The sequence below is a fragment of the Lepus europaeus genome, chromosome 4 (genome assembly GCF_033115175.1).
Source record: "Lepus europaeus isolate LE1 chromosome 4, mLepTim1.pri, whole genome shotgun sequence".
Lineage (NCBI taxonomy): Eukaryota > Metazoa > Chordata > Mammalia > Lagomorpha > Leporidae > Lepus > Lepus europaeus.
Window position 1 is genome coordinate 112,532,603 of NC_084830.1, and position 22,444 is coordinate 112,555,046.

Genomic DNA, 22,444 nt, shown 5'->3' on the forward strand with positions numbered 1-22,444 from the left:
TTTGCATCAACTTTGGCTAAAGCCCCTCATTTTTGGCTTAACCAATTCATGTTCAGGGACAGCTCCTTGACCCCTAGCTCAGGAATCCATCCCCATCACATGCACCCTCTCTCTCTGATGGCACTCATTGGGATTCTAACACATCCTTGGTTTATAGCACTGGGTCTTGACAAGGCTGCACATTGGAATCATCCAGAAGCACGGGACAATCCCCATGCCAAGTCATACCCTTATGAAATCAGAGTCTCTGAAAATAAGGCCCAGGCTCCAGTATTCTCCCATTTTAGATTTCCCTAGGCGATTCCTACACACAGAAGAGGTTGAGAATCAATGGCTTAACACCATTTTCCTGGGAGCCTCTGAATCTCCAGGCTGTAAAGGTTTTTGCTCAGTTGTTTATAGCTTTGTTTCCAATGCCTACCCCAGTGCCTGGCCTTAAAGATATCTGTTGAATGAATGCATTAAAAAAGAAAAAAGAAAACCCACGCAGTGTTTCTTTGCTGCTTCACTGTGTCCTGTGATTTGGCAGCCAGGTAAACAGCAAATCACCTTGTAGGCCATACCCTAAGCCTCTGAAAAGATGACACTTTCCTAAGAAGGAATAGCAGCTGGTTGTAGCACAAGGTCTCAGACCACGCTGATGACAGAAGCTCTGTGTGTGTGTGCGTGTGCCAGTGTGGATTCTTGCCTTTCAACCTGACCAAAATAGACAGACCAGAGCCCCAGTATGGGGGAAGAGAAGGCACACTGGTGGTTTCAGAGGTTGACAAGAGACATGGAAAGGAAGGGAAGACACTATTTGGAAGGTTCAATGGTTACCTTGCCTCTTGGAGGCTAATCAAGTTGTTGTACCTTGTGTTGCTCATTCCATGGCTGTCCAGCAAATAATAAATGTGGTCGCTACCTACCAGTATGGAAATAGGGACAAGGCGTGACTTTGATTTCTTATTTGTTATTTTTAACCATCCAATCTCTACACCACTGAGCAACCTTATAGCCACAGGAGGCTTATAAAAATACAAACAACATCTGCGAGGCCTGAGCACACATACTTGTTCAAACCTTCTTCAGGGCTGACAGCCCTCCTTAACCAGTGTAAAATCAGGTCAACAATAAATTGCCATTTTTGGTTGTTGTTCCCAGTACAAGTTCAGGAAATGTAAGGAAATCATTAAATGTTTATTTATTAGAGATAGTAAAAGAGCTAGGCAAAGACTCTGCCCCAGGACTGAAATTCTGGACTCTAGGAAGCTTAACAACAAAAACAGCAAATCTTGTAGAGACATTTCTGTGTGTCCAGAGGATGCGGCAGGTTTTCTATAGTATTTCCCTTAAAACACAAGAGGTGTGTGAAGTAACACTATCAAGAATCCTGGGGCTCAGGGCTCTCAAGCAGGTGCAGAGAAGTGTGTTCACAGAAAGGGGCAATCTGCTTGGGGTGTGGAGATGGAGCTGGCAGAACAAGAGAGTCCGAGTGTGCGCCCTGCCTGGCAAAGGGGAGGGAGCAATAGCACCTGCTAATGAGGATTAGCTACTGGCTCAGAAAGGCTCACATCTTATTACCTCCCTGAGCCCCGCCAAGGACTGTATGAGGAATGCATCATGACCATCATGTGTGGTTGAAAAGGCTGAAGCTCAGAGAAGTTAATTAACTTGCTCAGGGTCATGATCACTGTAAGTGGTCGATGAAGGGCTTGAACCTAGGCCTGCCCGCCTCTCAGTCCATGCACTTTGCCCCGCTCCAGCCAGGCATGATTCCACTGAGGGAAGGCAGCCTTGGAGCCTCATTCCACCAGCCTTTCACATCTACAAACTGAACCAACTCTGGATGGAAAATATTTGGAAAAACAAATTGCTATTTACTGGCCATGTACAGATTTTTCCTTGTCATTATTCCCTAAACAAAACAGTATAATAAGTATTTACATTATATTAGGTATTGTAAGTCATCTAAAGAGGAGTTGAAATAAACAGAAAGATGTGCACAGGTTATACCCAGATACTGTGACGTTTTATACAAAGAGCTTGAGCAGCCCAGTGTTTGGTATTCATGGTGGGGTTGGGGGAAGACCTGAATCCAATCATCCAGGGATACCAAGGGGTGATTGTGTTCCTTGCTTTGACTCCTTGCTCCCCAAGCAATCTTTGGATTTTAACTTCATTTCCCACGTAGATTTCCCTCTGGGAAGAGAATACACTGAGTGGGAAATGCAGGACTTGTCCACTGTGGATTAATGAATTGCCATTTGGGGTTTAGGTGTGAAACTGGGTAGAGGGAAGGAATCAGAGGAGACTTTGACTCACTTTGTTATCATAAACAAAACCAAGTTTCTAATGCTAGGAACCAGAAGGTGTGCCCCAGGGGCCTGCCAGCACTTGCTGAGGAGTGTGGTGGCCCCCGGGCAAGGGAGGCGAACTTCATTTCCTGCTCTGTCCCTAGCCTCTGATGAGTCCCGTGTGTGTGTGTGTGTGTGTGTGTGTGTGTGAGAACTGGGCCAGACAGAGCTCTAAAGGACAAAGACCAGTCTCACACCAAACATGTAGCGAGTGTCTCCAAGTTGCTCTTTCCTGTGGTTGGCCCATCTTATTCTTTCACTCTGTCAACAGCTCTTGAGCCCTGCTTATGCACCAGACACTTTCTAGACACAGGAACTCAGTGACCAAGGAGAGAGGTGAGGTCTTGTTTTCCAAGGTCTTACATTCTACTAACAACTAACAATCAGAAAGCTAATACAGTAGATGGATGAGTCAATACCACAGCGGGGATTCGAGGGGATTGTAATGGGGAACTGTTTCGGTGTGGGGTGGTGGTGGGATATTTGAGCAAAGATCCTGAAGGCGGGGAGGAGGTGTGTCATGCCAGTACATGGGGCACAGTAGTCTGGCCAGAGGAAGCTTCAGGTACCAAGGCCCCGAGGCACAGGAGGCTTGGGGTACTGGAGGCACTGCAAGTGTGACTGGGTTACTGCCATCCATGTGGGGGACCTGGATTGAGTTCCTGGCTCCTGGTGTCAGTGGGCATTTGGGGAATAAATCATCAGGTAGAATCTCTCTCTCCCCCACTCTCCAACAAACAAGTAGAAAACAGAAAGAAGCCACTGGGGTGGGAGGGCTTGAACAGAAGGATGGCTTAATCTGACATGATTGTTTTAAAAATGATTATTCATATTAGAAACAGAGACCGAGACAAATACAGACAGAGTTCCCATTTGCTTCCTCAAATGCCTGCAAGGGCCAGGGCTGAAACCTGAACCCAATCCAGGTCTCCCTTGTGGATGGCAGGAACCCAGTCATCCGAGTCATTACTGCTGTGTCTAGTGTTTGCATTTGCAGGAAGCTGAGGTCAAAAGCCAGAGCCAGGAATGAAACCCAGGATCGTTCTCTCTCTCTCTCTCTCTCTCTCTCTCTCTCTCTCTCTCTCTTTTAAAGCAGGCACTCTAACATGGGACATGGGTACAGTAACTGCTAGGCTAAATCCTGACATGTATTTTTAAAGGACCCCTTTGTGCTGGGTAGAGAAGACACTGGGGATGGGGGTAAGGGCAGAATGTGGGAGCTGGCCAGGAGGAGGTCAGGAGGACCACCGTGGTAGGTCATAGAGGCGGCCTGGGCTGGGTGCAGGTGTGCTCAGCTGCTGGGACTCAATGTGGCCCAGCTCATTCTAGAGAAGTTTCCTGATCCTTCCTTCTGGAAGGTAACACACCCTGTCCATACAACAGCACTGCAGCCGCGGGAGCTGATGGCTACACCTTCACCTTCTTGACTGGCAGTCAGTAAACAGGTGAGGCTGGGGAGGCTGGGCCACCTCCACAGCTTACTGGCTTTTCTGTATTAAGAACACAAGTGGCAAGGAAGAGAAAGGGTGGCCTGGGAATGTCATGCTTCATAAGGACACACGGGCAAGACTGGAGGCCATGGATCCCAGACTGGACCATGGATCCCAGAGGCTGTGTGTGCAGGGTCATGGTTGACAGCCCCACATGGAAATGTTCCAGCAGAGAAACTCTGATTCCTTAACCAAGAGACTTCAGACCACTAGGCTGCACTGATTCAGCCAACTTGATCTGGTTCTTCTTGGCAGGAGGGCCTCCTTGGATCACTCCCCTAGTATTCTATAAGGTTGTCACTCCTGATAGTTGTGTTCTGTGTATCCCCCAGGGGCCAGCATGGCCCATCTCAATTGTGGCATCAAACATGTAAAAAGTTAGCTCATTCTCTCGCCTTATGCATTCATACGTATTTAGTAATCTGCCAAGCCTTTCTCGTCAGCCAATCCTTGCAAGCCCTCTGAAGACTTGGTCACAAAACCCTGAGTGTCAAGTGACTGCATACAGTAATGCCTGCTCGGTCTTGTTTTATGGCACTTTTTAACCGTGTACAGAACCAATGAAAACATTCCCACCTCTCCTCTGCTTCTGCACCCTACCTCTGGCTGCCATGGCGTCTCACGCCCCCCGCTAGTCGTGAACCCAGAGTCATCTGTCATTCACTCTCCCCACCCCGGTGACCCGGGTAACCCTGAATCATCATGAACTTATCCTGCTCCCTGAAACTAGTTGCATGCAGTTCTTTCTTTTCCTCAGTTTCTAGCTGATCAAGGACTTGGGGCGAGGCTGCTGGTCACTGCAGGGTCTTTCTCTGCAAACTGCAATAGATGTAATCAGCAGGTGCACTGGTGTGTGCACAGGAGGAACAAGGGGAGGGTGGTTTCCTGAGAGAATACAGAGTGGCAGGCGGAATGCCCTCAAACCAGCCTATGCTGTTGTTAGGTGCTCTTCCTTCATTTTCCATAACGACTGTGCCCTTAGGAAGGTGAGAGCTTCCTCTCCAAAACCCTCACATTTACAGGGAAACAAAATCCCCTCTTTTCAAATACACTTTCAACATGCAAAACAGCAGTCTGTTTCTGCTAAGTCACATTCCAGCTAAATGGATAATTGAACGGTGAACGGGAGCTGCGACTCAGCTGCTAACCTGCAGAGCCTCCGCACATCCACACTCCAACACTGCAGCGTAGCAATCCCCAGGAGGCAGAAAGCATGACTGATTTTTCCAATAAAGCTACAAAACCCGATAATCCTTGCAGAAGGAACACTCGCATGTCTAACCACCTCCAAGTTTCGTCTTCCTTTGCTAGTCCTCTCACACAAGCCTCTGTGTTTACCTGGGCATGTATTCTTAATGCCATACCACCAGGTTGGAGCCTGACTTCTATTCCGGGTCTGCAGAACGTACCTTTTAGAGAGGCCCTGCAATGCGTCTTGATTTAGTGGTGCTTGGGTTTTATGTGGCTCTGGGAAATGTTGCCTGGCTTTTCTGGAGCTCCAATAAGTTCTGATGTATGGCTGTGCATGTCTGCATGATTTATGGCACACGCAAGGACTTGGAGCTTTCAGAGGTCACCCTGTGTGTGCTGAATAATACAGCACAGATCCAAAAATACCCTTGGATGAGAATCCTGGCTGCACACACATACAACGACACTGCCTGAGACTCGGCACTTCTAGGGAAAGGCACCTCCTCAAAACACGTTTCCAAGATACAAGGGGAATCGTTTTGCTTGCTTGCTTGCGTCTCTGGTCTGCATCAGCAACACCAAGGAGGAGTGACCAGGCTGGGAAAGCTAGGAGGCTGCAGGGTTTGTCTCCGATACAACTTCCAAGTTTAGGGTGGCCGGGCCATGGTGTGAAGAAAATTAAATGTCCATGCAAAATATGCTACCGTGTGCAATGCTGTGGTTTAGAATTTAAATGTACCAAAGTCAAGAGATTTGAAATGATGGTTCCCACAGCAACTATAACTCAGCTCTCTGGTGAATATAAAATTAACTTTATTGCAAAACATGCTGTTCAATTTACGCCTTAATCTAGTCATGGCAGAGTTACAGTTGCTGTGAGAACGCTAACTCTGAATTGTTTTGAATAATTAATTTAATGAAAAGTTGGTGGAAATGTGAACTCTGATAGAAAGTCAACCTGAATTTAAGGAAGTTGGACAATCATGTCTACGCAGAGTAGCTAGCAGTCAGTTTTGGAATCTGAGATTCTACGCTTTCGGCCTGGTCGGGGCAGCGGGAGGTCTAAGAGGGTAACTGTACCCCGGGTCAGAAGTCGCACTCCTGCAGGTGCTGAGCACGTAGCCGTAAGACCACGGTGGCTTCCTGATGCTCACGTACTCTCATTTCACTGCAGGGCTGCCAGGGAACCCTGGGGGGCAACTACCTGGGGACAAAGCAGGTGAGCCAAAGAAAGCAAGGACGCAGGTCCACCTGGATTGAGAGCAGTTCATGCTTCCACCCTCTGCTTCACCTCTCTGAGCCGGGGATCTCACCGCTACCGGGATGCTGCTAACGGGATCTCCCTTCCACGGTGGACAGGAGGATTTAGCTCTGGGGCTGGCAACTTTCCTGATAAATGCTCAATAATTGTTAACGGGAGTGATCTGAACAGGGAATTCAGTAAGACTGTAAATTAAAAACATGGGCAAAAGCAATTATTTGGCTTGTCTGGTTATTTTACTTCAAACTGATTTGGTACAAAACCGAGCCAGCAGGCAGAGGCGAGATAAAGACAGAAACATGAGTCGGCAGGAAGTTTCCTGAGCAATAGTGCCTCTTCCCCAGAGATACCTAGGTCTTACCCATTGAAGTCCTAGAAGCACATCAACCTATGGTATCTTCTGCCAGGTTATGATTTCTCAACTTTTTTTCTTCTATCTAAAAAGGTTTTAGATTTTCTTTTAATCTAAACAGAAAACTTCTTAGACTTTGCCCCTCTAACTCCTGTCCCTATCACCAAGTTTCAATGCCACAGACATACTATAAAGCTGTTGATGTATTGCATATGCATGTGTCTTATAAATAAAAAGAGCAAGGTTCTCCTCCCACCCCCTACCACCTACAACCCAGTTTTCAACCTGTGGCAGGTACTATCTCACCCATTGTGAATACGGGTGCTAGATTCTAGGCAAAAAAAAAAAAAAAAAAAAAAAAAAACTGAAAAAAAACCAAAACACCCAAACAAGCAAAACCTTGCTCAAGTTCGAACGTGCCCAAACTCCCTTTTGCTATTCCATCTTCAAATTCATCCCTAGACTTGTAACCAATGGACTATTTTGGTAAGAATTACTTATCATTAGATTTTAATTTGTTATTAAGCTAAGAAATAGTGTTTTTTGAAGCTAATTCACAGTGGCTTCTTACTATTCCCTCCTTAACTCCTTCAGGAACAATGTGGTTTTTCTTTTTGTTTTAAATGACTGGGTGGTGACGGAGGTGGAGGGTTGAAGAGAGGGCTCACACCCAGAAAATCTTTTTTTTTTTTTTTTTTTTGACAGGCAGAGTGGACAGTGAGAGAGAGAGAGAGACAGGGAGAAAGAGCTTCCTTTACTGTTGGTTCACCCTTCAATGGCCACTGTGGCCAGTGCACCGCACTGATCCGGAGCCAGGAGTCAGGTGCTTCTCCTGGTCTCCCATGCGGGTGCAGGGCCCAAGCACTTGGGCCATCCTCCACTGCACTCCCAGGCCAGAGCAGAGAGCTGGACTGGAAGAGGGCTACCAGGACAGAATCCGGTGCCCTAACTGGGACTAGAACCCGGTGTGCCAGCGCCGCAGGCAGAGGATTAGCCTAGTGAGCCGCAGCGTCGGCCGAAAATCTTAAGCTAGCCCACACTGACTGAGCACCTGCTGTATCCCAGCAAGGCAGGGGATAATTTAGGGTCTTTCCAAACAGTCTGTTTTGCGGTTGGGTGCCGGGGTTGTTCAAACCAAAGCAATCAGCTATGCCAGGGACTGCCTTTCTTGGGAGGTATGGTTAAGGTTTTAAAAGAAAGGGGTAGAGCCACAACCCGGGAGGCAAAACCAATGAACAGGCAAACCCCCGGCAACAAGCTTTTCTAGCTTCTGAAGCTGCTGCAGGCTCGGCTTTAACTACCTTCGTTATGTATCTGCTTCCTGCTGTTTTCAGCACCTCTGCCTCCTTGCCGTCAGAGTCTTGGCTTACAACTTTCCACCTCGCTGCAATCAGTATCAGTAACATTTTAATGTTTCCTTAAAGACACAATTTTATAACACCGCGCTCGTTCGCTTTTACTGCTCTGAAAATATTTTAAAGTTGTATTACTTAGCTTAACCAGATTGCACTGGCAATGGAGCAGAAGTTTAAATGGCAAGGTGAAGCCAGGACGCCAAAGAACAGTTGGACAGATACAACTTAAAGGGACCTGTCGGGCCAGCCAGGGACGTAGCATAACTGGAAGGCCTCCTTAGCCACTTCTGAAGCCTGAGCGGGGCTCAGCGGAAACAGCATGGACCGAACTGCCCAGGTAAGGAGGGCTGCTGCCTGTGCGGGCCTCCCTGGATTCCACAGTTTGGCTTTCAGGAGACAGCGTAACCAGAAGGCTGGTTCACTTTGGTGGGCTTGCATTGGCATTCTCTCTTGGGACTGCCTGTAAACTGTGTGACCTCACTCTTTGGGCCACACGAGGTATGGCAGCACTGGGGATGTGTGTGGTTTTGAATGCACGGTTACTAAGACATGTCTTTAGCACAATGTCTCTTTAACACCCTAGGAGGCATGCTTGTGTGTGTGAAAATACAACTAGAACTGATCCATCTGCAACCTCGAGAGGTGTCAGGGAGGAGGAGTGAGAGAAGCTCTCAGCTGATCTCTGAGGGCCAGGGCACACCTCTGTTCTGTGTGGCCCAGTGGAAAACCCAAGGTGATTTCTCTCAAGGCAGCAAAAAATCCATTTGTAGGTGTACCTAGAATGTAGGTCTGCCCGAGTCTACAAAGAAGGGGCACTCTTTGCATCTTACATTCTTTTCCAATATTCCACATGGATTCTGATCTACTTGGAAGAGCTAAAACATGATGCTTGATTCTGCATGCTCACTCAATTCCTGGTTCCAACCAGCCTGGGAAGGAGGGACTTCCCACGCTTTCCTGGGAGGCCTTTAAGAAGTCTCCATCCCTGGAAAAGGTAGTTTCCTCCAGCTGTAAGGAAGCACGTGCTGATGTGTGGGATCAGATGGAAGCTGGTGGATCTATCAGCCTTTGCAGTTCCAATGCCAGGAGGAACAAGGGTCTCCCCAACACGTGCGCTTACAGCGGCCAGGTGTTTGTCTGCTTTTGCATCTCCCTGGGAAGGATGTTCATGGCATGCCTGCATGCAGAGAAGTGAAGGACTATTGGAGATCATCATGCTGGGAACCGCTTCCAGGAATCTGTGGCCTCATCTGAGACAATTTGGAAGGGAGAGCAAGGCAGTCTAGAAAATGCAGGATACTTGTGCTGGGCTGTTCTGGGAAAAAGAGCAACAGGTTTACATTGCTGAACTGGAGTCTCCCCTTGGGCTCATGCCTGAAAAGCCCAAGGAACTCCCCTAACCAGAGCATGACACAGAACGCGAATGCCCATGAAGCAGAGGGGAAGGGGTGGGACACGGGGACTGTGTGGCAGAGCCCTTAACCCCAGTCCTAGAAGGGGAAAGGAAGACTGTGGAAGACGCCCAGCCACTACTGGTCAATCTCACTTTCTCGGGTGTTCTATCCAAGGCAACTCAGAGAAGATTCTTGTTCCTGGCCTCCACTGCACCGCTCCGGCCCTTATCCCTATTTTACGTGGCCACTCTTGCTAATCCACTGTAGCTGAAGAGAGAGCATGGATGCCAGCTCTGGAAGCAAAAGACTTCACAGGTGCAGTTCTATCAGTCTAAGGAAGAGAAAGGGACAAAGGGGCCCAAAGCAGCACACGTTATTAGGCACTGTTATCAAACTACAGGCACCTAGAATCCTGACAATACCCATTTGGAATCTTTAGGTCTTGAACACTTGCAAAAGTAGCATTTCAGAGCATGGCATTAGACCAATGACCAATGCAGAGATGTGTCGTAATGGGTGCAGATGGACCATGCTGGGCCTGCTGAGAAGGCAGGTGGGCACACACACACGCATGCACACACAGACACTTACACACTCACTCGCACAACAGGAATTAGTCCCTGGCTTGCTTTGTTTGGATTTCTTGTTGAGATTGAGGGCTTAGCTGTCAATTGGAACAGATGGAAGGAAGACAAAAAGGCAAAAAGGGTGCCAGAGGAGGCAGTAATGGGAGACCCTGCCCATGCTTCTTGAATGCTGTATTTGCTAGTCGTGTAGACCATGGGATTAAACCAATGAGTCCAACTAGCTGCCTTGTGCAAAATATTTTCTTTCACTGCTCATTGTGTATTGGGATAATTGCTACCTGCCTGCATCACAGACTTGATGTGAGGCTGACTGAGGCAACACAAAGTCTTTTGAGCTCCTTGGAGAAAATTCACCATGTAAGTGCAAAGCATCACCATTGTACCATGGCAATGAGACTCCCACCAGCTTAAACCAGTCACCAAGGAGACTTGGGGCATCCAACCAAAGAAGCCAAAGCTGTCCCAGTCTCAGTCCAGGCAAATGATGTTCTGTAATTCAACACTAATCTTTCCCTGAAGGTGAGTGTCAGTAGGTGCAGATGGGTAGTCCCTTTGGTCCCCAGTCTTGCTTGAATGGCCTGTAGGACATTATAAAAATAAATTTTGAGTTGCTTGCCAACCTCAGAAACTTGGGCGAGTATGCACAACAATTCTGATTTCTAGTCTCTGTTGAAAACTTGGACACTTTGGGAAACCTGGGCATGCAATTCTATGTGGGCAGTTCAGCTGGGGCATAGCTGCCCTCCATAGATGGGCATTCACTTTCCAGTTCATTGCCATTTCCTGCTGTCTCACACGTGCATTATTTTTGCCTCACCTACAGAAGCACATTTGAGCTCACAACTCTCTCTATAGGTTCTGCCCTCCTTCTGCTTCCCTAAGTCAACAAAGACCCAGAATTCAGAACACCCTCATTATAAAATCTAGGCCTGCCCAGCCACCTACTGCCAAAGGGAAATGAGAATTTATTTTCTCCTTCTCCTGCCCCTGCCTCCCCCCTGTCAATAATTCTACCTTAACAGCTCCAAGTTTTCTTACTTAGAGGTGTCCAAGCAGTAATTCAACTAAATTAGATTATCAGCAACTGAAGATTTCCATAATAAAAATATAGATATAGCAGAGAGAGGATGAGATTTAATTAATGCATGGTATTTAACAGAACAAGTTGTGCCATATATAGAGGATTAAAAGATACAAAAGGATAGGAGGGAAAATCAAATTTTAATGAGTTTCCATCTTCATTTGATTTAGCTGAATTTCCTCCGTTGTAGAAAATATTAACACTTATGAGGGAGTCATTTGTGTGTATTCACGCAGTTTGATACCTGAAGACTTTCTTTGATGCAATTACATTGTGTTACAAATGAATTTAAACTCCTCTTTGAAGTGAAAGTCTTCCATCCTTACATTGATCTCTTTAGGCAAGTGCAAGCAGCAGTGCTGGGAAACAACCGACAATTATTGCCAGAAACACTAGCAAGGGTGTCCTGGGCTAGACAACAGCCCAGTCTCACATGGGCACAAACGCAGCTCAGGTCCGATGTTCCTCAAACTGCCACTCTCCCCTGGAATGTTCACACAGAGGAGGCATGAGCATCCCCTCTAGGGTCTGTGTGCTGGCCCAGAACAGACACCCAATAAATGTTTTATGAATGGCTGAAATATGGTTTTCCTGGCTCAGCTGAAACCAGGCAGAGGAGTGTAGACTCGATGTATGATCATGCATGGCTTTCTTGTTGAGGTGAGCAACAGCCCTGTTGCTGCAGGCACCAGGCAGATGTTAACTGGGCCACTTCTGTGTCTCTGCCTGCTGAACTGTTGCTCCCTGGCCAGGTGTCCCATTGAGCTCCTTCTGGAGCAGTGAGATTGGACAGAGGCCACAGACACCTGTGCTAACACACAGGAGGTTTAGTGACCCTGGCTTCTCTTTCTGGAATTTTGGGCTCTTCATCATGCATGGTTGTATTCTGTCCCAATCTCTTTTTGAACTGTGTACTCCATCAATACGTTCTTGGGAAATTTTGGAAAAGGTGTGGCATCAATGATGTGTAAGCCAACACTTAGGGAGTAACGGGCACTACGTTTGGTGTGTCACGTAAGTGCAGTCCTCCTAACAGCAGGGCATATGTATTATTATTCCCAGTTTACAGATGAGAAAGTCTGCAGAATTTGCCAAAGATTGCCCAACCTGCAAGAGATGGAGGCTGGATTCAGAGTCAGGTCTGTTTGATGGCAAATCTCACCCATTTACTCTTTTTGCTGCACGTTTCTCCACATTATCCCAATCTCTGAATGCACAAACGTGCCAACAGCAAAGCACTGATAGAGTGTTACTAGGTAGCCATGAGGGCAAAGATTACTTTCCATAAACATAATGTGGGAGACACTGAGGATTTTGAAGTGTATTTTGTACTTCACATTGTTTAATTCTGGGAAGACTGTTTTCTGGCCTACGCCTCCGTATGATGTGATAACATTTTCTATATGAGGCCCCCCAGAGAGCAAGTCTGTAAGTGAATGGATATAGATCTTTCTCGGTCCCATTAAATGGAAATAAAAAGTTATATCAGTTCATATTCAAAGTATGGTAAGAATTTGATAGCAACACACTTAAGGGACCCAAGTCGACATGCCTACATTCCCTGGATTAATAGGAAAAACTATTTTCTCCCACCACCTGCAATCTCTTCTGTCTCTTTCCCTAGTCACAGGAACTGCAATCGTCAAGGACATTTGGTTTTCTCGAGCTCACGTACGTGTAATGTAGGGAAACAATCTTATTGCCTTGTCAGGACGCTCTCGGCAAAGCCAATGCCACTCTTTGAGTTTTGTGTTATTAAGAGAGAGTATAGATAGAGTTTCTGGGAGCAGTCACGTGGCTGAGAACTCACAGTGTGCAAACTTGTGGAAGAAAAAATCAGGTACCAATGCTTCCTCTGTGCTTTGGAAGTGGTTATTTTATAATTGTTGGAGCTCCCCTTTCCCTGGCGCTGTTTTTTAAGACACCTACACAGGGCTGTCTGGCAATCACTCTTGAAGGTAAAGCATAATTTAAAAAATAAAGAAATGCAATTCACACTTATCAGAGCACATCACTCTGCTTACAGCTTTAGACAGATGACCCCTCTGGGTTCAGCGCTAACCAACCACATTGTTAATTTGATCTGGGGCTGCTGAGGCTGAACTTGAAATTGTGGTCCAGGATTCTCAACTCTTTTAATTCTTCCAGGACAGCAATTACCTGGGGCTTTCTGTCTCTAGCAAGTTACTTAACCCTTCCTTTTTCTGGGGTCTGGCAGGGTGCTGTCTTTGCAATGTGTGGTTTTGGCAGCATGGTGCCAGGTCTCATAGCTGGTGAGAGAACATGGCCTCAAAGAGCAATGCCAGAGCTGCTTGGAACCCGGAGGCTAGGCGACAGTAAGCAGTGCCTCTCCATCCCTACTGTGATGCAATTATTACAAAGAAGGGAGAGGCCAGGGACTCTTTTGTTTGCAGTTGAATTGGCTGAAAAGGAGGCAACTCTTAACCCAAAGAGGAGTAAATGGGTTTTCTTAAAAATCTGCTCATCTAAATGACAGGCATCCTGAAAGAGCCAGAGCTGGGCTGTAATTACACAAACTGTAACCATCCTCTGTCATCCCGGGTGCGGACCCCATGGGGTCGGCTCTACAGCCCAGCCCTGGGACAGAACCTTAAGGCAGGGGAGGGGTGCCTCAGGCACAAAGTGAATGATTATTTTCTCACAGGAACTCAGGACCAGCCGCTGAAGTGAGGAGTGGGGTGTTCTCCCCTTCACTGTGATGACAGCAGGACCACAGGAGAATGAGTACTGAGGGGGCTGCCAAGCATAGGCCCTGGTAGTTAAGGGGAAGGCTATAGGATTCTGTCCAAAGTGGAGTTTGCAGGTAGCAGGTTTCTATGAAGGGATCAAGCTTGAAGAATCTGAAAGGGTTAACTATGAGCATATGCATCCTTGGAAACTTCCAGAAACCATTGGGGGTGAGTAGGGCATGAGCTTGAAGCTGAGATGAGCCAAGAAATCAGACTGGTGCTGCGAATGACACAGACCAGCAGGGCTTGGGGACAGCGCAGGTCTCATCAGTCTTGCAGCGGCTCTCACAAAGACTTAAGCATATCGCTCTTCTAACTTGGCAACTTCTCCTGTCCCCTGCCAGCCTCATTTTCCCTCTCATCACTTTTAAAAGTATGTAAACACTGCTCAGTTCACCTTCTAACTCCCCCATCGCTGGCCCAGGACAGGCAGCCACACCTGAGAAGGGATCAGAGAACAGACAGAAGAGCCAGCGTGGGCCACAGAAGGAGGTGTTTGTGGGGAATCACATGCCAACAGCCACAGAAGAGACTGTACTCACTCCTGAAGATCTTAATAATAATATCAGCAACACACTGGCTGGTGGTTTTTAATTACTTCGCAGCTGTTCTATCCTATCACTGAAGACCAAACAAACCTTTCCCTTCCTGATTACAATGAAAATATGTTTTTAAAAACAAACACTTTACTTAAAACTGGGGATATTTTTTTAATTAGAGGACAGATTAACTAAATGCATTTCTCTTGTAATTTAATCCATTCTAATTATCCTGAGACTGTTTATGATGAAGTACTTAAAATTTGCCTTGCTGCAATTTCGTGTGGTTTCTTTACAGCCCACGAATGGCAAAACACAGAGCTGACCAAGGCGATGGCTGCCTTTTGCCACTGTCATTATAATGACACACAGAAGCACTTGGCAGGAAGGATGAAGAGGCATGCAATACACTCCAATAGTGACTCACAGGTTTTCAAAATGATGCCACCTTCTTTTCCAAAGGTAATCAAAGACACAGCCCTTGCAAAAGGGATTGTGTAACAGAATGCTCCGAAAGCAGAGGGTTCAGAAGACTGAACCCCATTAGGTAGCCAATGTGGGAGGAAGAGCAAATGCTGTTTCTCACATGAACCCCTGGGGTACCTTGTGTGGCTCCTGATAACCCAGGATATGAGCCAAGGGACTACAGAGAGCCCCCAGATGTTACACATAGGTCAAGTCCCAAGGAGCCAAGGAATTTCAGGGAGGGAGGAACGAGAGATTTTTCTAGAAGGCATGCATGCTACTTGACTGTGTTGGAGCTGAGTCCCTGGGTTATTCAGTCTACAGACTACAGTCTCGGAAGTGGGAGTCAAGAGGAATGAGGAGCAGTCAGAAAAGAGAGACCAGGACAGGACTTTCTAAGAGACACCAACTGCATCCTCAAACTTGAGAAACTGTGGGCTCCTTCTAAAAGGAGAACACAATATCCTTCCAGACTCCTTAAGAATATCTCTGTGGTCTCTCGCTCCAGAAACACTTGCTAAAAAGAACTGACATTTTATTCTATTAAGCATTAACAGAATTTCCAAATAACACAGCAAAGATGCCTTTTCTTTTGAAATACACTTAAAAAAAAGCAAACTCCTGCATTAAAAAGTTTCTCGCAGACCTCTTGGCTCCCCAAGATCAAGTCAAAGAGGTCGACTTTGAGAACCTCTGGCTGGAAGTAGTAAGTCCCAGCTCCATAAAAAGTCTCTATTGGAACAAATATTTGATTCCATGTACAATGAGGACGTTTGGTAAAACGAGCAGCTTTGGTCCAAAGCAAGAGAGGCAGTTTGTGTTTTACTGTAAGAATTAGATGCCAGAACACTGCAGAACAATGCTTGCTTGAAAATGGATAGCTAGTAGGTGTTACTTTTTGACACATGACCAACTGCTGTGATGGACTGAGGTAGATTTGTGAAAGGGAGGTTGAAGGTGGGAGAAATGTTCTAATGAGCACTTTGTTTTGAAGATTCTCCCTTGTCCTTTCATTTAGCTTATAGTGGTACTAGATAACGGAGTTAATGACGATCAAACTAGGTGAGATTTCTGCTTGGCAATGTGCCAAGAACTGCAATACAACCTAAACAGATGATTTCTAATTAGTATCCCCATTATATAGACAAAGAAACTGAGGTACATAAAGGCTAGGAAAGCTGGCAGATGGGAACTTGTGTTCTCAACTGTTTCATTCTTAGGCCATAGCAGAGAGCTGGATCGGAAGTGGAGCAGCTGGGACTCGAACTGGTGCCCATATGGGATGCTGGCGTTGTAGGTGGTGGCCTTACCTGCTACACCACAGCGCCGGCCTAAGTGTTTCATTCTCATGCTTGTACTTTTCTGAATTCAAAGGAAGTGGACAGAGATGGATCAATCTCTGCTTACCACTATCTCTTTTTTCTAAAAAATACACATATAAATGGACAAAGTAGGGCCTGAGTATTAAACCTATGCAAAGAAATTTTTCAACATACAAAAAGTTTCTCTCAGTAAACGGGATGTAAACTGGAAGTGAGGTGAGCAAATAAGCTATCAAAAATCACATTCACTATCCTCAATATGTTGCAATGTGGCATTGGTTGGGGGAACACTTTGCTGTTTTTGTCCCTTTAACCTAAAGTCATTATTGTACAGTACAGGGGCCAACATCGAAAACCTGCCTTGCAGACAAGAGAAAGGCTTGATTGCATCTGAGTGCCTTGTTCCTAGGATATCAAATCAAAAGTAATAAAATCCTGGAAGTGGACAGGCCCTTAGAGATTGTCCCATTCAAGTGTGCTCTAAATTCATTCAATCACATCCTGCATTCGTGATATTTGCAATATCTGCACTGTTATTTACTCAATACCTTTCTCTACATTTACTCAGTCCTAACAACACTGCCTACTTTTGCTATATCCCTTAGCAATAATGTAATCAGGAGTTTGATGTACTAGTTACATTTTTCCTAAACATATCGTAAAGAGCCCCCCATGACTATTTAACAAAATCTACTTGTAAACCATGGAAAAATATCTCATGTTTGTGTGTCATGTCCTGGAAGGCAATTATGGGCCCAATCTCATTATATACCATGGGAAGAAACAAGTCAGAAAGGCTTGGTGCTAGCATTAGGAGAGAGAGTATTTGTGGTAGGGTCCAGCCCAGAACACAGATGTCCCTCCTTGTTGGCCAATGTATTCTTCATGACTCCCCGGTGGATCAGATACCAAATAAGGAGAAAGACGTCCATTACGAGAACCCAAGGGAGCACAGCTCTAAGGTACTCTTTCCTTCCTCTTCAATGTAAAATCTTTAGCCTGTATTTTGAGACCTCAGAGTCACAACTGTAGAAGGAACGTCACTTCTCCACAGAAGTTCAACCTCTGAACACTCACCACGCACTAGGGACATTCAGGTCGTCTGTTTTTACAGCAGTTCTTATTATTGTACAAGTATATGCTTTCCCTTCCTTTGAGCCTGGAATCTTTCTTATGCTAACTCTCAGCATGGGTGTATATTCCAGGAATTCTAAACCATTTTTAGTTCTTTGCTCCTGGGACATCAACAATGGCTGATACCAAGCTGTTGACTTGCTGGGTCTGGCCCCGCAGGTCTGGGCTACCATCTAGGACAGTAGCCAGTTCTTCTAAAACATCAAGGTGACGTCTCCACGCACCACTGAAGGCACAGGAACTCCTCCCTCTTTTCTTTTCCAGTGGGAGCTGATGGGATTGGCCGGTGTTAACTGAATCACACTGGAGGCAATACAAAGGATGCTCCCAGTCATGAGGTTAGGAGGAAGTTCGGAGCTTTCTTATCTGCATTGCCTTCCTCAACACCTAGGACAAGAAGCAAACACTTCCGGGGATTTGGGTTTCACTATGGGCAAAGCACTTCTTTCCTTTCCTTCGTTTTCCCAGTGACGTGAAAATGTACTGACGTAACTTTAATCAGTTCTCGTTTTGGGCTTGCGTAGGAAACCTTGGGCAGACTGACCTACCTAGACTCACAAAAAGACAATTTCTAGGCACACGATGAGTCCTCACCTGCACTAGGAAGGCTCGCATCATGTCCAAATAATGAGCGATATGAGGGGAAAAAGCTAACAGCTGAATACCTTTTGCACTCTACTACAAGGTTGTCCATAATCTGGAATAGTGCAAGACCATCATGTCAGGTTTTCATTAAAGAAAGAAAAAAAAGGGGGAGGATTCTGAGGACAGTTCCAATCAGAGGCCCTGGAGGGATACGTTAATTAACCAATCAGAGAATTAGCTGCATCCACGGGCCTGGTGGTAAGGATGGCTCCACAGTGGCTAATTTCATCCCAACTTGATCTCATTGTAGTGTCATGAAAGCTCAAATGTTCAAGGACAATAGCTACCAAAAAATCAGTTTCCGCAACTCAGAATGAAACTGGAGTGCGGTGCAGAGGCAGCTGTCCTCAGTTGGAGCCGGTTAATTCTGACAGCGCTTTCTGCCAACCTCTTCCCTACTGTTCTGACGCTCTCCCTCCTGGACTGTGACCCCGTCTCCTTCTGATGACAATCACTTAATCAGCACATCAGATTGTCGCACGGCTGCTTCTACCTTGGGTAAAGATTCATTTTCCTTATTAACATCGCAAGAACCTATTTCTTTCCCCAACCAATTAAAGAGGAAAAATAGAAGGGCCCAGTGCGATAGAGGGAAAAGAAAACTGTTCTGACTTGCGGCACCTGGGCAGGTCACTCAGCCCCACATGGCCCTGGGAATCGAGTTCTGATGATTCTGCAATGCAATCAGAGGTCAGGACCGGAAAGATAAAGCTATGTAGGTTGGAGTAACCGGCGCAGACGCTGCTCACTCTCTAGGTATCAGACAGCTCACCAAAGTCAGGAAGCACCCAGTGTCGGCAGACTTAGTATGCGAGTGTGCCAGTTTGTGTAGTTCAGACAGCCCACGTTCAGGGGTAACCGCAACCGTCCGCAGGACTTAGCTTCCTTCCTTCCATTCGCTGGCAGTATGAGTGCTGGTTTCTTCTGGGCTGTTGCTCACCAAGCATGCTAACATCTACTTCGTCTCTTTATTATCTAAGAAATGCCCATCAGAGTCTACTATAGTTCATAGCGATTTTGGACTAACAAGCATTCTACGGCTCTTACACATCCCACTACTATTATAGCCTTTGGACGGCCTTCTTCTGTTAAATCCCCAGTACTAATGAGGAGTGGTGGCAGGTGATAGGCACATGGCAGGTGATAGGGACTACCACCCATTTTAACATTACGTTTAGAGAATAAAACCCTTCTAACTGTCCTGTGTGCCTTCTGATTTATTCATAAGAGTAAACTGCAGCTCATCCAGATAACACTAAGATATTCCAAAGACATCCATGCAACGTGGTTGTGGTGGATTCAAAGCCTATTATGTATGCAATTCTGTAGCCGTACCTTATATTCGACTTGTTAGAAAGGGGGGGATGTAAGACTCACTGCTTGTTAGAATCCAGTCTGCCAATAACTTAGCTCTACCAGTTACCAAAGAAATGTTACACCTCCTACTATATTTAAATCTTTAGCAATATGTACCACATTTCAAAACGTAAACAATTGGGTTGCAAATTCCAGAAATGCATCTGGCCAAACACAGAGAGAGCTCGAGTTTTAGCAGTCTGTGCTCTGATCCTCATTGTGCACCCTCAGCTCTCCCCCAGCCCCAGCACAGTCCACGTAATCCACAGGTGCTGATGTGAACGGTTCAGTGGCCTATCTGCACTGACCCCAAGAAAGCCACTTCACTATGACCTTTCGAAAGCCGGCCACGGACAACTCAAGTCCTCAACACTAAGCACCCACAATTCTGCCTTCCCTCAAATTTTCCAAGGCATTGTTTGCCGACTAGGTGCCATTTCATTCGTATTTATTTTCTATTTTCAACAAAACAGCATTTGAGGCTGTGCTGGGGAAGGACCAAAGCGCCCCGCTTTCCTCTCTGTCAGTATCCCCGAGGAGGAGGACGGATTCTGAGCTTGTAAATTGTGGCATTTACTTTCAATGACATGACAGGAGTATCTGCTCACACTAAAAGACTGAACCTCGGCGAAACAGCTCTGGGGGCTCGAGGCTGGAAAGCGCAGGAAGCAATTATGCGCATATGAACATCTCTCTGGTTTGTGAAGAGCAAATCTCGCCTAGCAAGGTGTGTTTGGCTTTTTTGAGAAAATCCCAGTGAACATGGCTAGGAGGAGAGAGAACACGTCCAACTAATAAAACCACAGGGCCCTAATTACCTCTAAGAGGAGGCTGTGGTGATGAAGATCTCTGTAATTTACATAGCACAAATTCTAGAAAATCACAAGAGACACCCCTGGACCTGCACTCTGCTTTGAGCCGTTTCTCTGGCAGGTGCATTCGCGCTTTGTCTCTGTCTCTCAAGAGCGAAGGTCTGTCAGCTCACCGAGATGTGAAACTGGAACCAAGCACTTCGAGCAGCACCAACACCTCTTCCCAATTCATCTCACCTACAGGTTGCACCGAAATGTCTGTGTTCTCCTGTTGGCCATAACCTTGCTATTCTCTAGTGAGACCAACGTGCTCATCTTTCCACCTCATTTTCAAAGGTCCCAGAGACATTTCAAGTCATCTGCTGTCTTCTCTCCACTCCCACTCTGTGATATTTGGAGCTTCTGCAATTCTCTTGGCCCAAGTCCCCTCAAGCTACAAGCGCTATCCTGTTCCTAATGGGAGCACTAACCTGCTTTCTCTTTCTCTCTCTGGTCAGATATGTGCAACTCTCCAATTCAGGGATCCTTGGATTTTTTTGTCGGTAAAGAACAAGACAACACAAGCCTGTGTAGGCCATGTCATCTCTGTGGCCGTCACCAAAGGCTGAGAGTCAGCAAGGACGCTGACGAGGCATCAGCTCATGGGCGTGCCTCTCCTATAGTAATACGATTTATAGACACTGAAATTTGAGTTTCCCAGAATTGTCACATGTCAGGAAATAGCTTACTTTGGAATTCTTTCAACTCTTAAAAAATATAAACACTATTCTTAGATTATAAGTTATAGAAAAACAGGCAGCAGGCCAGACTTGGTCCCCTGGCCACAGTTATCCAATTCCTGCCCTAATGTATCTGAACTGCCCTTTTATAACTATTTCCAGAGTGAAGACAGGTTGTAGGAAGGAAAGAGCTGGGAAGAAAGCCACCAAGCATCACTGTAGGGACACTAAGCCTGCCCCTGTGCCCCTCAGATGTAGGAAGGGGAGAGCTAAGGGAGGGGAGGTTAGCTTGTATGAACCAAGAGAAAGTAGGATTTGGCTCCCAAGGGGTGTTGACTGGCAAGAGCTTTTGGAGGGAGGAGGAACTGTGGACCCTAGAGCTATGGAGGTGCGGAAAGTCTTCATTTATATCACACTGGGCATGCAAAAGTCTATCAGGAGGAAGGACCCTGCAGAGGGGAAGCTATGGTACGAGCTGTCTTGGCACTGGGCTGTGCACATCCCTCCCTTTAAAGTCTTCTGAGCGATCCCTCAGACTCTGCGGGGAATTGAAGATGAAAGCGGCTGCAGGGGAAGCAGAACCTGGAGCGTCATTGAGAGATTGCAAAAACAATGCACTGCCAACAGACTGTCCCAGCAGGGTCCCAGTGCCATGGTCACGGCCCTGATTGCCGCACTGCCCCTCGGATGCCCAATCAGACAGAATGGGTGAAGGGAATTTAACACAGCTCCCCTCTGTCTTGTTGTAACCACTGCCCCAAAATGAACAGCATGGGAAACTGAGTCTAAGCTTACAAGTCAGTCCTGGGTAAGCTCCCAGCCCTGTCTCTCACTTCAGGGGGCTGCTCTGTGCCCGGGGCTTGGGGGGCTAGGACAGAGTGGGAACGTCTCACACTCAATGGCTGGAATCAACCGTAACTACAAGGACTCAGGAGTAATTTGGTGGGAAACTTCCCTGTGAATTTCCACGCAGGCAAGTAGATGAGCCAACTTGGCATGACATGAATCCTAGACTTGAACTAAGGAAATAACAAAAACAAAAAGGGACAACTTTGTAACTTCAATGGTCTGTGAGATGTGGAATGTCAAAAACAAAACAAAACAAAACAAAAAAAACTGGCTCCCAATTCCTCCACCAAAGGGGGAATTAGGTGCATTCAATCCAGGCTCATCTTACCCTGAACCATGATAATGATGCAAACAGAAACAAAAATGAAGACTTCTAAACAACTACTTCTTAACAAAGCTTGGTTCAGAAGCTTGTTAGAGGAGATGGGGCGGTGTGGGCATGAGACAGAACCAGGAGAGGAGACATTTAAATGTGGTGGTGGTGCCAGGGAAGTCAGGAGCCCTGCAATGGAGCCTTGAGCGTAGGCAGAAGCTGCTCGAATCTATGACCCGTGGTCCTGGCCTCCCAGCAAATCGGGGAGTTCTGCCTGCATCTCACCTAGTCTCCAATCCGTGAGTTTACACTGTTGCCAGCGAGCAGGGATTCAACGATGCAGCCAGCTGGGAGAATATATGCAAAGGGAAGCCTTGCAGACCAGTCATTTATGGTGCTTAAAGCCCCCAGGCACTGACAATTTCCCATGCATGTGCATTTTTCCTCCCCAAGATCAGTGATTTGGATGCTTTTTCTTATCTGGCCCCTCACT

The 22,444-nt window shown here is 46.4% G+C and overlaps 1 protein-coding gene across 10 annotated transcripts in view; it reads right to left on the reverse strand.

Moving 5' to 3' along the window:
• Positions 1-22,444, reverse strand: part of TENM2 (teneurin transmembrane protein 2) — a 979,180-nt gene that overhangs the window by 99,165 nt on the left and 857,571 nt on the right. The gene's annotated exons all lie outside the window — the stretch shown is intronic.